The sequence below is a fragment of the Trachurus trachurus genome (assembly GCF_905171665.1).
Source record: "Trachurus trachurus genome assembly, chromosome: 6".
NCBI classification, from domain to species: Eukaryota; Metazoa; Chordata; class Actinopteri; order Carangiformes; family Carangidae; genus Trachurus; species Trachurus trachurus.
The window spans coordinates 10,940,434-10,957,172 of NC_139897.1; the positions used below are offsets into that span (position 1 = coordinate 10,940,434).

At 42.1% G+C, this 16,739-nt stretch overlaps 1 protein-coding gene across 2 annotated transcripts in view; it reads left to right on the forward strand.

The window, feature by feature from the left end:
• The first annotated feature begins 1,291 nt into the window (after positions 1-1,291).
• tspan18b (tetraspanin 18b) overlaps positions 1,292-16,739 on the forward strand; it is a 32,942-nt gene continuing 17,494 nt past the window's right edge. For both annotated transcript variants that reach the window (XM_083972893.1, XM_083972894.1), the window contains exon 1: positions 1,292-1,541. The gene's annotated coding sequence lies outside the window, so the exon portion shown is untranslated. The remainder of the gene's footprint in view (positions 1,542-16,739) is intronic.

The window sequence follows — 16,739 nt, forward strand, 5'->3', positions numbered from 1 at the left end:
GTCTCATGCATAGAGGTTGGATGTTGGCTTATGTAAAAGATAATTGCTTTTTGACATAAATGACCACGTGTACAAAGAAAACTTTACAGGCATTTTCCTACTGAGACTAATGTAGAGACAGATTTTAAAAAATCACATGAGAAAAATATTGGATTTTGGTGTAAAGCAGCAACAGTTATTTCAAAATGGATTAATCTGACACAATGATTAATTGTTTTGTCTATAAATGACAAAATAAAGCAAGAAAGTGTTTATAATTTCAACACAGTCTGTGATGTCTGTATGTAGCTGTAGATCAGGAAAATAGTTTTCATTTATTCTCCTGTTGATTGATCAATCGATTAATAGACTTATTAATGCAGATGGTTAGTATTTGAAAAGTTTTTTAAAGTAATTTTAGGAAATAACATTTATTTCCCTGTTCTTGAGTTCAGACTGACAGGCAGTTTTTTTTTTTACTTACACATTGGTTAGCTGTTTGTCCCATTTCATGTCTGTATTCTAAGTTAAAATAAGTGGCTACTCACATGAGTGTGTTATTGATCCTGTTGCCTATAGTGAATGAAAGAAGATTTAATCACACTTAATCTGGATTGATGTGACTATTGTCCTGTTTTACTTATGTGCACAGTTTCTTATGTGTGTGTTTCTGTAACATTATTTAAGGTATTTTCAACAGTAGCCTAATATAAAAGTTAAATGTAAAATGCAGCTGTAATATACAAAGGTCATACACTGACCTAAGGTCTTCAGCCAATGGTTCAGAGTCCAGGCTGAAGACAAAGGGGTCCTGAGCTTTTCCTGTTGAAGCCTCCACTCTGTGGAACAAGTAGGAAATCAGTCTGGCAAACTCTTTATCCTCTTTTAAATCCATTTTTAAAACACATGTACGCTTTAGCCTCAGGTTTCAATACTAACCCAATTTCATTGACTCATTGTTTTTCTCATTTGAAGTCTTCTTATATGACAACTGCACTACACTGACTGTTTTAAGTTCACAGATAAAATGAATTATTATTACAGAGGTAGCTTTAATGTGGGACTTCGAGATGAAAAACTAAAGAACATACTGTGAAATATATAAGTTAATAGATCACTCTTGCACCTATTGATTCTGCCCTGTATTTGAATGATGAAAATAACACTGACTTTGTGTTTATCACTCTCCTGTGAGGTCAGTAGTGACAATAGTGGAGGTTACAGCCGGAGGCGCGTAGCCTCTGTCTGCGGAGAGTCTCCGCCCCCCGGAGCAGAGCAGGCAGCAGGATGAGCCGCTCAGCTTCACTGACTTCACTAAACTGTTTGCGTACCAGTCCGTCCTGAGCGCTGCACGCCTGTCCACACTGGGAGCGCACATCCCGGACTGGTGGATTTTATTAGTTGGACGATACAGGGCTCAATTCACCTCCGTGGACAACGAAGCCCACTCTGCATTTTGTTGTTTTGTCTTGGCAACTCTCATCAGACAGTCGCAGGTTTCTCTCTAGTGACATTCTCGCAGGGAAGCAGCTCGACACAGCCACAGAGGTTCCTGCACTGAGGTAAGACCCCGCGTTCCTGCTCCGGAAAAGTGTCTCCAACTCAGATGTTGTGGTTTGTAACCAAAGAGAAAAAGACCGCAGTTCGCAGTGTATTGTGTCTTTTTTTTTGTCGAACCAGCTGGTTTATTTACAGCGTGAAACGGACGATGTTGTGCGCAGTGTTGGATTCTCAGGTCACTTTGTTTCTGCAAGTTACATTTTGTGCTCAGCTGAGTTGCAGGAACCGCGTTAACATGCATAGAGATGAAGTAAATAATAAGAAAAAGAGGCAAAAGCCAAATCTAGTTGTTATGAGACTGTTAACGCCATTTAGGCTGGAGTTACCCTCTGTTTACTAAGGAATGAATAAAAGACTCTTGCGCATGAACGTGCAGTGGTGATTAAACGTACAGGTTTTAACCTGACAGTAGACCACACTGTGAGAAACCTGACAGCAGGAGCAACCCGGAGCGATGTGTGTCAGGCTCCAGGCTGGCATCCTCCCACGGGGGTCCAGCCTCAGCCGAGGAGGAGGAGGAGGCTGCAGAGCTTTATGGGGGTCACCAGATGGGTGTCTCTGGGCGCTACCTTCGCTGTAGGGCAGGAGTTCACTGTCAGTTTTAATTAATCAGAGGGATGTATCATCCAAAACCACCTTCTTCTCCTTCTCATTCTCCTTCCTCATCCTGTCTGAGCTTCCAGTGGAGCAGACATGACTCTTAAATGTACTCAACACTGAGGGCAAAAGGTTCATTACCAAGAGCTGAGCATGTCATTTTCTGCAAGCTGATTTTCGGGTTTTATTATTATTATTGCTATTAGGGATAAAGTCTGATAGTCAGTTTGGACAGCAGCAGCATCAGCAGCAGCATCAGCAGCAGAAAAAGTGCAGATTCAGAGTAGAAAGTTGCACAGAACTCAGGTTACAGTAAAACCTGGAAATCAGGTTATAATCAGATTTGGCCAGAGGAGATGAGCTCCCAGGGACCCATTAACACACACCAGTGTCCAGGGGAGTGTGTGTGGCGCTGGATTCACTTGCCTTAAGTTAAAGTCGCAACCAGTCGCTGAGGCTCTCCATCTCCCTGAGGCTGCTACAGTACAGTGTGTGTATGCGTGCGCACGTGTGCGTGTGCAGGAGAGAGGAGAGAAGAATCATATCTCGGCCCAGCAGCTCTGGACACACTGACAAATCAGCCTCTGTCATGATTAACGACTTCAGCTGCTATATTGCTGCATCATGTAAAGATTCTTCTCTCTCTTTGTTTGTCTGCCTCTTTGTTACACCCTTTCTCCAAAGCCCTAAATGACTGGGAGATCTGCAGAGAGAGGAGCACACAAACTGAAAACAGAGGCGTGTTTGTTCACCATGTTGTGGATGAACATTTGCCTTTTCAAAAAAAAAAAAAAAAAAAAAGAGGAAACAGTAGTATTGATGCTTTTGGAGCAGCTGCCAACACGAATGACTAAACTTCGCCTGAAGCCTTTCTCTCCTCAGCCTGATTCACATGAGTGTTGGGAAATAGTGGAGTTGCACAGACACAGAAGATATGTCTGCAGGATACAAGTAAAAATGCAAACAACAGGGTTTGTAAACCTACAGTGTAATTTACACAGGGAATAAAGGTCAGCAACGATGCGTTGGCTTTCCTCGGCAGGCTGCGGAGGATAGCAATTAGGAGGGGAGCATGTTTGAGTGGATTCAAATCTCCAACAAGCCAACACTGGTATTTATTCCACCTACAGACACAGAACACCTGGTGTGAGACTTGCTACTGGTGATCAGAGCGCTCATTTTAATAGTGCCTCTGATAATGTGTTGCTCTTAATCACACATTCACTGTGCCAGCGAAGAAGCGAACAGCACAAACAAGTGAATAGCAGAGGAAGTGTGAGATAGAGAGAAAGTGTGTGTATGTATTTGTGCATTTGTACATGTGTGTGTGTGGTGAGTTCACTGCTCCTCCTTGGCAGAGACAGGAGAGTGTGAATTGCAGTGTATGGCAGCTCCTGCTGGGAAGGACGGGGTGACTGACTTGATGCCGCCTGGCCTGGCAGAGCACTGCTCATTAAAGTCCTGAGATTAATCAATCTGCAGTTCCACATGGGTGCCTCCGATTTCTGCCTCCGCTCTCTGCTCTCTCATTTTTTTCTTCCTCTTCCTTTTTTGGCCTTTTGATCACATTTGCAGATTTTTTTTATTATCTTCATCTCAGATTCTTCCTGCTTCACCACAGTCTCCCTCCTTCCTCTCTTACCATCTCCCCCTCTGTAGCCTATCATTGTTTCTATTTTTCTTTCTTTGTCTTGTCTCCATCCTTTCTCCTCTTCATTTTCTTCATCCTGAGTGCAGAGTGCGCCTGCATCTATATCGATGGGTTCAGAGCAGGAAGGGAGAGGGAAAACGAGGCTGGGTCATCGCTCTACACTCGCTTTCCCCTGTATCAGCCCCAGTACGGCAGCAATGGTCCGTAGAGAGCCCGGAACTAAATGGAGTATCTATTGGCTCAATGAGAAAATTGCTTTTTTCGATTGCTAGAGGACCCTTCATTTAATGTGTGTGATGCAGAGGCCTCAGCCAGTAATGGGTTCAGAATCTTTGTTGTCAGGAGACATGAGAAAATGAAATTTGCTTTTCAGCAGGCAGAAATAATTTACTCTCGAAAGGGGGTATTTTTCATCAGCTGTTTAAAAGACACAAAGGTGTATGTTGTTGAATGTTGTGAATGTCCAAACAGTGTGGATTGATGTTTTCTGCTGGACTGTGTAAAACCAGACTTTCAGTTGTTTGTTAAAGCTTGATGATGTGAAAAAGTTGGTGTATCGATGAAAGCAAGGAGCACCAAAACACAATGGAAACAGACTCAAAAATGAATCATGACATGCATGATTAATATCCACTGAAGCTTCTGCTCCAGTGAGGAGATGAAAATTGCGGCAGACGAAAACATCAGATCTGTGTTGAGTAATGAGGGGAGCGCAGCGATTTTCAAATTAAAATATGAAACAAACATAAATGTCACATTTCCATCTCATTTTCCACATCGTTTTCATTTGTTTGAGATTTGACTGGGGCTCTTTTAATTATGTCATCTGATTGCGTCCCCTTTATGGCACCCGAATGGAGAATGATTATCTCAACTCCCAATATTTGCACAACATTAGCAGATAAACGTGCATTAATGGGAGAGCGGATTTCCTGGAAATTCGGATAGAATTTGTGCTAAATTTGGATGGAAACTTGTGTTTAGTCAGTTCGGGCTCATATTCAGTAACAATGTGAGGTGGACCTCCCCATCCCTGCTCTGTGATACTAGTGAAATTAATTATTAATTAGGAGTGTAACTAAAACTCAACAGAGTCTGAACTTCAGCTGTGGTAACCACTGCTGCAATGATAATATTTGACTTAAACTCCATATCCATATTTATGAGTAGTATATATAAAGTTCCCAAAATATTATAATGACTCCTTAATATGATCAACAGTTAAAGTTATAGTTGGTAATCCTGTCCAGAAACACGTTTTGTTATACTGGGTGAAATGGTCCTTCTATCCTGAGACTAGTCAATACATTGTGTATTCAGAAAAAGGAACAAAAATAATCAGACCTTTGTTGCAGCTGCAGGACTGACAAAACTCTGACCAATCCATGCTTTTTGCTCCGAAAAGGAAAAACCAGTCAGATGCCTTCATAGTTCTGCCTACGCCCAATCAAGCTGCCGTCTCTCTCCCCCTCTCCCTCCTCTTGTGTTCGTGATCAGAGTCTTCACCTACGTCCGCGGAAAAGCCACACTCCAGTCTGGTGGATGGCAGTGTAGCTCTGGCAATGCGTGTTGGTTGTCTTCACCCACGTCCGCAGAAAGGTGAAGGCGTGGCTTCAGAGAATGAACAATACAATAATGAACAATACAAACTTCCCTCATGAAGGTAGCTTATATAGGCCTATTATATGCGTACCAGTCTCAGATTCCACTTACTGTATGTATTCTTCACCGGAAGATACAGTTGTTGACAACAGTTTAAGGGAACACTTGAGGACTTTCTACATTTTCACAACTACATTTTTTTATTTTACAACTATTTACTACATGTTTATACTTCTTATAAATGCTACATTATGAATTAAAACCTAAGCCATTATGGTGGGGCTCGTTGTTCAGTGTAAATCACTTCCAGTTGAACTTTTTGTCACTTCCATGCATGAAGACAAGAAAAAATGCTGTATAATCCAGTAATACTCACACATTCATGCATGCCTTTGTCTCTTGCGTGCCTCCATATGGTCCAGGAAGTAGTGCGTGACCTAAGCATGGGGCAGCTGGGCGGCCTCAGAGTTCACCAAGAGCAGGAAGCTGAGGGGCCCCTGGATGCTGACGCTTCCTTTTTATCAGGAGGAAGCAGGCTGACTGTTTGTGCTCAACCCAAGAATCTTTTGTGGTTATCTTGAATTCACCCCATTTCCCTCAATAATGGCTGTGCTGAGCAGGTAATGAGGTAAAAGGTATGTATTTGACAAGCTGAGCTCGGCAGATAGCAGGCACTCAGGCGGGCTCAGAGCTTGGTATGCGTTTAGCCGAAGGCGCACTTGGACTCATCTCAGGATGTTTAAATCACATCTATCTTGAAATCCCCCCGGCCATCTTTTTCCACTGCATAATGTTTTTCAGAACTAATAAACTGTGTCACTCAGGTGTCCATTAAAGGCTGCTGGTGAGGACCCACTGGTCATTACACAGAGCAAGCACATTGAGTAAATCCTCTCGCTTTTGCTGGCAGGTTTCTTCATCACCTTGTGCTCTTTTTATCCCCGAGATGTAGTCAAAGCCCAGAGAGGGGCTTAGGCTGCCCAGGAGTCTGGGCCTGATAGGTAGGTGACACGAGGCTAATGTGCAGGGAGATTAACCACCAGGCTTCAGATAGACTGGAGCAAAACTTTGATCCACTGAATGATGCTGAAGTTTAAGAACATTGCTGCCTAAGAGAACTTTGTAGAAAAGAAATTGTAGCAGTGCACCCTTTTTATTAGTTGTGGACAAAATGGACAATATATGAACAATACGTTCTTTGGTTAAATTCACACAATGGTGTTGACTCACATCAGGTTCAGTGTGGTTGGCACTCATGGGCAGGAAGAAGCTGGATGCTAATCCAATAGCACCAGAGAGGAAGAGCTTTTGTGATTGTTTTGCCCAACACTGGAGCTTTTCACCATAGATAATATTTGGGGAAATGTTAACATTTTATAGATAAAGAAGTCTTGTGATTCTCCCTTGTTGCCTTTTTTCTTGCTGAAATTACTTGGTTCCTGTCATGGCTTTTGATAAAGACCCAATGTTCAGATTTTTTATCAGCACAAGCGGAGAATTGTATTGCTCAATGTGAGGACGAGATGTGTGGTGGGATAAAGAGCATCACAGTTGTCTGGATTTTCCGACAACATACTGTGAATAGGCTCCATGTTAGGGCTGGTACACGCTTCTCCATCTGCACAGAAGCTGACCTGCATGGGTGTCAGATTTTGCGGATATCCAGTGTCAGTGTCAGGTCCAGTTTTGAACATGTTTTGCCATTTGTCTAACTCACAGAGCCAAGATGGTGAATCTAATAATCAGTGCCGATGCCGATCACCAGAAAATTAAGCTCCTTTTGATTAATCAAATGTTCTTTTCTTTGAATTTTCCAGCAAAAATCTATCATCAAATCCACTTCTAGCTTCCCAACTTTGATGGTTTGCTGCTTTTTTTTTTTTTTTTTTTACTGTGAGCTCATTGTCTTTGGGTACTGGACTGTTTGTCAGACAAAACAAACCTGCCATCTTTGGCTTTAGGAAGTAGAGATTAAGAGATTAATTGAGGAAATAACTGGAGGGTGAGTAATAATCAAAACAATCATTTTTTACTTGCAGCCCTAATCTGTAGTTACATCAGCTTCTCTGGAAACCTATCGTTACCCACAACATATAACATAACACACACACACAGATCCCTTAGATAGCAGCATGTTTTATAGTGGAAAAGCCTATTTGTCAATGCCTCTGGCAGACAAACTACATGGCCTCAAAGCGTTATTTCTGTTTTGCAATTCATTGTCACCTACTGACCAACAGATGCACCCACATTGATGTATCTGCAATAGGTTGATATCAGTGGATTAAGTCTAAATAGAGTTCACATGTGCTTTCACTGAACAGTTACTGACATCAGTCCCTCCTAGTAAGGAGATACACTCCTGGCCATAAAAGCCATTTCACCTCATTGTGTGCCACCGCTCTACTGTTCCAGTGGCTGTCGTCCTTCAGGGTTGGTACTGAGAGCCGAGCTCAGCCCAGATCTGTTTTTACAGCCTCTCCCTGTGACTCATTGGGCCTAATGGTTCTCCCGTCTCCTGACTCAGGCATTTTTCTGATGAAATGGGACTCTCTCCCAGCTTCTGGTCTTCCTCTCTTTCTGTTGCCCCAGCCACGACTGTGTCCCAGCTCTCCGTCCTCTGCTCCGCCCCTCAAGACCCAGGTTCTCCTCCTCGAGTGCTCCCGCTCTTTCCATCCAAGTTCTGGAATAAGAGAATATAGCTTTACAAGAATACCCTCATTAGTCATCCGGGCTTTTTTTTTTAATGTGCCCTATTTTATTTCACACTCAGCTCTGCATTTTTATTTCCTCAGCCTTAAGGGGATCTAAGCTCCTGTAAATATCCTGTTTATTTTTAATCACTGACGATGGACTACACAGTGTAATGTGATATCATAATTGTGCCTCGCAAATACAAACACTTGCTCTCACCACAAATTGATTTGGTAATTTAGAGGGCACAAATTATTGTAGGGATGGACAGGAGGTTGTTAATGGTGACCCAGATAATTAGCACATTATCATTTTATACAAATTAAATGCATGTTGAATGTTGAAGCTGTTAGCTCATTAATTTACTTTCTCATAGATGATGATGAGGTCTTGATACAAAGCTGAGATGGTGCCGTTTTACCAGATTTATGGACACAGGGAGGACTGGTGGTTGGTAAATATGACGTCGTCTTGTTTGCTGTCTCGGCTTTTCCAGTGTGGCTGAATTATAGAGTACCTCAAAGAGATTTATTTTGAGCGTGATTTGGGTTTGCATCTGAATCTGCTGTCTGCAGTCAGTGATAACCGTACAAACCTCAAATACACAAACACAAGTGTACATGAAGCTCTCCCACACACACACACACACACACACACACACACACACACACACACACACACACACACACACACACACACACACACACACACACACACACACACACACACACACACAAACTCCCCTGCAGCATGGGTGCTGTTGGCAGCACTCAACAAGAGCTGGGGTTGTTTTATATTTACAGTATATGGCTGTGCTTGAATCTAGGCTAAATGTTTTGCATTTGACTAGTAAACATGGCTCGGGAAAAAACTTACCTAAGCAGAGATTTCTTTATTTTAAGTTGGAAGTGAATGTTGTAGACGTAACTGGGCTAATGTGATTCTCCTTCTCCCTTCTTTCAATCTGATAATGTGCACATGTATTCAAATATAACGTCAGTAAGAGCGGTTAGTACTTTTCTTTACGCTACGCCGGCTGCTTTCTGCTTCCTTTGAAGCCCACACACCTTGTCCACGGCGCTGCACCCCACAGCTCCTGCGGGATAACGGCAGTGTTACAGTCCCTCCCACAGGACAGGATTCTCCACACGTCTATTAGACATATGGGCTCCTTGTCAGCCTTCACAGCATCAGGGGAACAGATCAGTGTTTGATTAAAAAAAAATCCACAGCGGGCTCCAGCCTCTACCTGGGGAAACTTGGGGGAAGGGCCGGCTAATGATCACTCTCCTGCCAGGATCACAAGCCCCGGAGATACAGTACTGGCGCTCATTTTTCGCTCCAGCTTGTTAAAGCGAAGAAACTGAAAATCTTTGGAGTTTATAAACTAGGGTCATCTGTCTGTTTGCATGGTATCTCATCTGAGGTAAAGCCACACAAAGCCACATAGGTGCGGCCATATAAAGCCCTCATGTGTGATACAGGTGTGCTTTTTGCTGGGTCCTCTGCTGGTGTTTCTTCTCTGCCCTTCCTATTTATTGCCCAGGATGACACCAATATACCACACGTGGTTGAAAGTGCAACACAAAGAGGCGCTGAACTGCAGCTTACAACGCAGCAATAAAACCAATTGTGGTCATTCAAGCGCCCCAGCCTCTCTCAGCCACCCAGAGCAGTTTGCGCGGAGATTTCGGACTGCATGTTTCTCACAGTGACTTGTCCAACCAGCCTCTACATGTCTGACTGAATAATTGGCTTTTCACAGCAGATCAGATGTACATGTTGTAGACTGTTATTTTTATTCCTCAAAGGGGAAAACAATTAGACAGCGAAGACTGAGCGCCTCACTGCCTCATGATTTTTTGATGCCGCTTTATGAAATTTTTAGCCCACCACCACTTTAAAAGCGCGCTACGCGAGATAGCATGCATGGGTCACTGCACTAAAACACGGCCTCTGTCCTTTGGGCAAACAGTCGGTCAATGCCAGCCTATGTGTTACGGCCACAAGCAAACCTCATTCCCATTACTGTGAGGGGAATGTGCTCCATTTAATGAACTCGGTGGATCAACCTCCACCAGGGATTCTTAAGAGATGTGGTTTTCTAAGAGGAGAGGAATAAAAATAGACATCTTTTTAAGTTAAAGAGCTATTTTCCTCGCTGTAAAGATTTCTATGCAAAAAGTTATTATGGTAAACACATGCACACCATGAAATATAATTCCTTTTTTTTTATTTCATTCTTAATCCGTACCTCGCTGCATCTTCTTTTCTTTGAAGCTTAGGGCAAAAGCAGAATCCACTGCACAGGAGAGCTAGCCACTGTTTAACCATTTGAAATATATTAAAGGAGTTTGATATTTTCATGAAATGTATTTCAGTCCTAACGTCTCTGACAGTGGAATCCAGGGATCACCTTCACATGTGTTCGTCAGAGATAGCACAGGCTGGGCAGCCATTCCACTATGTGAAAATAAATTGGCTACAGTGCTCATTGATTTAAGTGTTAAAAAAACATAGCACAGATGCTCAGAGGGATTTTTTTTCTTTTACATTTTTGTGATGATCTTGGAGGGCTTCCCACTGATTTGTCACCTGTCCCACATTAGGACGATGGGACAGCAGCAAAGTCGTCCAACCTAATATTGCCCACCTGGGTGTGACGCTCAAGACTGTGGAGTGTTTTAGGACAAAACAGGCAGCTCAGGCATTTCTCCAGGAGTTTTCACCCTGGAGAAACGGGCCCAGATCATCTTTCCCGATAACACTTGGCAGGAGTCGGAGCCCCATGTGAAATGCCTCAGCACCAGTTCTGAAGCCAAAGTAATTTTGTGGGTGTCTCTGAAAGCCCCTGGATGTGTAGAGGTTCTTTTGGCTTGATCTGTGAAGCCACAGAGCAAAAGCACACACAAAAAAGAAAGGGGGAAAAAAAGACAACAACAATAAGATCCATCTCTTCAACTGGTGGCTTCAAACCGATGGACAGACAATAAAACAAGAAATGAATGCAGATAAAAACAGCTTTTAGATTAATTTATTTCATACTCACATAAATTTTAGTCTCAGTCAGTAACCGGACATGATCTCATTTGATCTCTCTGACATTAAAGTGAAAAAACAATGAAGGAGAGGAAAGCCAATGTTGTGAGCAATTACCCAAACCACTTTTGCTTATCTCTGCAGGCAGTTTGGAGTTGGACAAGCTGCTTTTTTATTTAATAGGGAACAGATGTCCATCCTTCTCTTACTCAAAACATCTCTGGATAAGCTTTCTATGTATTTGCCACATCCAGTAACCCCCCACACTTCACCCACTCGCCCACCACTGATAACGTAGTCTATACCGCGAGCTTTCAAAACACCCCCTTTAAATATTTGGCCAGTGCTTTGTGTGTGTATATTTGTTCTGTTGCTTTTGGCCCGAACCATGGGTCTGTTGTGTTTCCAAGAGGCTTGAGAATTTTCAGACAGCTGGAGGTTTTGAAAAGTTAAACATTAGGCTACTCGCCCGAATCTAAGTATATGGCTGGACTGAATATGGACAATGTACAAAATTGTAGGGGCATTGTAGAAAGGATTGAGGATCTGCTGAAAATGAGGAAATAATACATTTTGAGAGCAACAAGTCAAGTGAGTCACTCGCTCGCTCACTCACTCATGCTAATGAATATCTTCTGTAATCTCCCTCTGCTTTGTTCTGAGCTTCACCGTTTGGTGGCTGGTATCAACAAAAGTCTCATGGTGTGAAAATTAATGAATTACAGTTTTCCTTTCTTGTGTAGGCTCATGCGTTGGTTGTGATTCATTGTCAATATATATTTTTTTATGGAGACAATAGAGCTGAATAGATTCAAGCCTTTGTAACAATCTGCAACATTCATCCATGGCAATTTTTTGAACGCTTTCTTACCTCTACACAAGATTAGCTTTTCAGTCACACAGTCGCTCTGCTGCAGCTCACAGGACTGCTGTACGTGCATCTACAAGACAAGTGGAATTTCTTTTTTGCAGTTTTTTGTATTCAGAATTCAAGTGACATGTAAATGTTTAAATAAGCTAAAGTGCGGTGTCTCTTCATTGTAAATATCCCAGCTGTGGTCTTGCTGGTGGTCCTCTTACAGAAGTGGTGAGTGCAAATAAACAACCCATGTGTTTATCTGTAGCCTAACTGTTAGATTTGTGGTGGTGTTGTGAACCAACTCAGAATCCACGACAAAAGGCAGAACACTCAAATAATTAAAGAAAAGCATATGTATGTTGTCAAATTATTATAGATGATTTATTCTATTGATAAGCAAAAGTTGAAAGCACAGGTTTAAGTGGGAAATGCATATCAGTAATATCAGGGGTGAGGTAAGTGCATGAATGCATTCAAGTGTAAAATGTCTAATTAAGTGATAAAAAAAATAATGCTAACCCAAAACCAAATCACAACCATACCAGGGTGCTGTGTGTTGGACCCAATGGGCCCCTAAACAGGAAGGAAAAGCAAGAAAAGGGAAAAACACCATGGGCCACAGGCAGAGTGGGAGGGCTTGTCACAGCGGGCTGATGGAGATATGCTTCCCCATAAACGTTGCAGTGCACGCTTGGGCGCGTTACTCACAATGTCATCATTATAACCCAATTAAAACTCAAGACAGCATCAGCAGCATCTGCTCGAGCAAGACAGTTGTCATCAGTTCCCTGGAGTTGGGACAAATTGAAAGTAAGCTCAGTACTGGTGTCATTGCTATTCTGAAGTTGTTAGCTGCATGTGCTCCATGAGCAGGTTCATCGAGAAGCCTCTGCATTACAATTATGGCTGTTCTAATGGTTCTCTGTTTTGAGTCTTAAATCAAAACCAATGACTCTCGATAGGTTTGACCTCACTGTGTTGCCAGCACTTCTCTGACCACATTCATCCCCACACAATTGTCTCAGATCCATCATGTTTTGTGGTATAAACCTATTGACTTGTGTTTCTTTGGGGACCTAATCTTGGACCGCCTCCAAGCAGCTCAGTTTCCATCCTCTCCCCATCTTTCCTCTGTCTCCCATAAATCAATGTGATGTAATTGCATAAACTCCCTTTCCCACAGCTTGGCCTCAAGGCAGAGTATTCTCTGAGAGAAAGTGTTTCATTGTGGCCAGTTAACCTTAACAGCCTGATTCCCACAACTGCCTTGTGAAAGTTTTATTTTGGGCTTTAAATATCTGTGTTTGCAGAATTTCTGTCATTGGTAATGTTTGATGTTTTATGCATTGTTTTTCCAAGCAGGGGAGCTGTGGAAGTTAACTTTCTCACAGCTGGTACTGACTGTTTACATCTGGCTAATACTCTCTAAGCTCAGCAGATTAAATCTCATTTCTCTGAGTGCTTTTAGTGTTGAGCCAAGCATGATTTCTCCTGACGTCTCCTCGCTTGTGGCTCCCTCAGTCGATCGCAGGAATGTTTCTTAAAGCGCTGCTGCGTTTTCACGAGACTGGAAAATGTCCAACCCCCTTTTTCCACATTTCAGTCCCTCTTGGCTTCCTCTTGGGACTCACTCAGAGGCAGGATATCTCCTCAAAGTATATCTTTCAACCCCTTGTCCAGGTAGTACCGAGCTTAGAGTGAACCCGTGTGGAAAGGAGTGCATTCAGTGATATTTTGGAGTGGACAGAAATCTTACTCACTCAGTTGAGAGTTCCTCTTTATCCTGGTTTCATCCTCCACCGCTCCAGTAATCCTCTGGCCATCAGTCACACACTGCTCTGCTGAAAAATATGAGTGATAAAACCATTTTTTTGCACCTCATGCACAAACACATTTGCAGGCTGTGTGGCCATTAGTGTGTGAGTATACTTGACAGTGTGAGAGACAAAAAGCAGAGTCATTTTTACTGTTTCTTCTCCCTCTGTGATGTTGTGAGTTTGTCACAGCTTGTTACCTGCTATCACTACAGCCACTGCATACAGGCACGCACGCAGTTCATGCAGATGAAGGATTCAGAGGGATTTGGGGTTCTTTGGCACATGTGCAGCTTTACGAGGAGGTCCCAGTGTGGAGGCCCTCTGGGCTGAGGAAATGATCCAGATGCAAAGCTTCTGGCTCTCGTAACCCAGTGGGACACCTGCCCTGCTGCTCCTGTACAGCCCTCTGCCAAATCCTCAAAGACACAGACTACCATCTCCCTGTATGGAGGAACTCACTATATTATGCTACTGCATTCTGATTTTCCATACAGCTTGTGAAATATTTGTGTCTTGGCTTCCATCCTTGTAATGGAGTTCTGCTTAATGTTTCAATGAGGACAAGTATGGCTGTTCTGAAGTCAAATAATGCTTATTGTGCTTGATACTGGAATGTAAACTTGTTCTAGTTCCAGTCTTTTTGGCAGTTTAAACTGTTTCTCAAATTTTGATTGGTCTGAAATGGACATAATTTACAACACAAGGCTTAGATGGGAAAACCCCATGGAAGAGTTTATTAAATTTTTATTGAACTTACCATAAAATGGTTATGTTTTTTGGCTGCACATGTCTGTGCGTCCTTACACTGTTGGAGCAGAAAAAGCACTTAGTGCCACTGTTGTCTGTAATGTTGACTCACGCCTGTGTATGTGGGTGGCACAGCAGAGAAGTTAACTGCTAAAAGCCTATTTTATTAATGTCTGATAACATTTTACATTACATTTGGTGTATACTAGTCTGACCTATGAGTAATTGACTTTAACATGCACACAATAATTTGTATAGGATTAACATTACTGTCTAATTTATCTGAAAGTGCCCATACAACCAAATGTTCAATTTGGGACTGAAATCAACAAACCACATCACTAACTAGAATCCTTGATACAATACAATACGATACGATACAATACAATATTGATTCTTAAGGTGCTAAATTCAGTTGTAATGGCACTTTTTTTTTAAGTAATGCAGTTAGAGTAATATTATCCTTAGATATTTACAATTGGACCAGACCTTAAAGCAGAAGTAAGCGATCCGGTCGTTTTGGCTAACTTCTTGTCAGCCGATGGAGCTAGCAGTCCCTGCCCTCGTCCCTATGTCACCACATGCACGCGCATCCCTTGGCTGCACACACAGAGAGGACCGCCCCTTTATGCCGTTCTCTCTCCTCATTGGATAAAGGTTGTAGGATACAAGGAAAGTTTTCTCCTCGTTCACAGCAGAGCAGAGTGACTGACAGACCCGTGTTTCGGACCAAACACTCTATATAAGTGATTGCTGTCGGAAGATATAACTATTTAAGACTTATATTAACACAAATATTCCGCTTACTTCTGCTTTAATACATTTCATCTTTCAGCCAGTTTAAGTCAATGACTGTTCAATAATTTTTTTGTATAAAATTTACCATCTTCTCTTTCTCTCTGAAGGTTATTTGTATTAAGTGTTTTCATTTTTAGTGAATGTGGTCTTTGTTTCTGACAAGGTGGCCTACCTCCACTGTAAAACACTGTGAGAAATTCTGAAGTTGTGTCATGTGTTTTGGAGTCTTGATGTTCAGATAAAGCAACTCTTTTTCTGCCGTGTTTTTCTTCTGCACTTAGCTCAACATGTTTAAGTGGAAATTTGGCTATAACAGTTGACAAAGCCCTGACAGGAGGGTTGAAATAAAATGGCACCAGAGCTGGGATATAAACTAGGCAGTAATCCTGGCATCTTTCTTCATGTTTGTTGATACGTTTGTTGAGTAATGTGACCCACATGTTTTGCTTGTAAACATAGGAAGTAAATGTGTAGTTTCCAACCAGCCTTTTCAGTGCTGTGTTACCATGTTTGAACATAGCTGAAAACAACAAAACTTTGCCTCAAATATGCCAAATAAAATTGTTTTCTGGAATCAATCAATCACCATCAGCGTCTGAGGAGTGTAGAATATATAAGTTAGCTTTTCAGGGTGTGGTCACTAAGATATGCAGTGAAAACCATCAGCAATTGGAACCAGACCCACTGCGCCTCAGAGCTTGGGCTGAACTACCAGGCATGGATCCAAGTGTCCCTCAGCCCAATTTATGGTTATGTTTCTTTATTGGGGTTCATATTTTACACCAATCTTAGTTGTGTCAAAGTTTTTGTTTTTTCATTTGCATTATTGTATAACGTATGGTCGATATTTAACTGGCCATGGAGCCAGGATGACATTAACAAAAGTAGGACATCGCTGCTTTGGTGCAAGTTTTCTTGCGTATGAGAAAATGGTTTATTTTAGAAGAGGAGTGCAAACTCAGATGCCCTCCACTGGTTTTAATTTTGTAAAAAATAAGTTGCATCTGGCCCCATTGTGCAAAGAATGTGTTTTCACTTCATCTGTATCTTCTGCAAAGAGAGAGTTAGAGTAGAGTTTCGCACATTGTTTATCAGCGTCTTTAAAGGCAGGAGGGTCAAGGTGAGGGCATATTAAGGACAGATCTTCACAATTACAGCTAATGTTCCAGGTAAAGACAGTTCCCTCTTAGACCCTGTGGTAATGATCATTGCTAAAGTAATCTTTGCTACAGAATTTGATTTTCACAAATATACAGAACAGCCTACTGCTCTGTGGTATTAAAGCAAAACTGAAATGAGGCCTGAAAATGGTTAGCAGATGTGTACTGTATGCTCTTAACACGTGTCTAAGTGGCTGGTTTGACTTATAGGACAACAGTGGCTACATATCTCTACG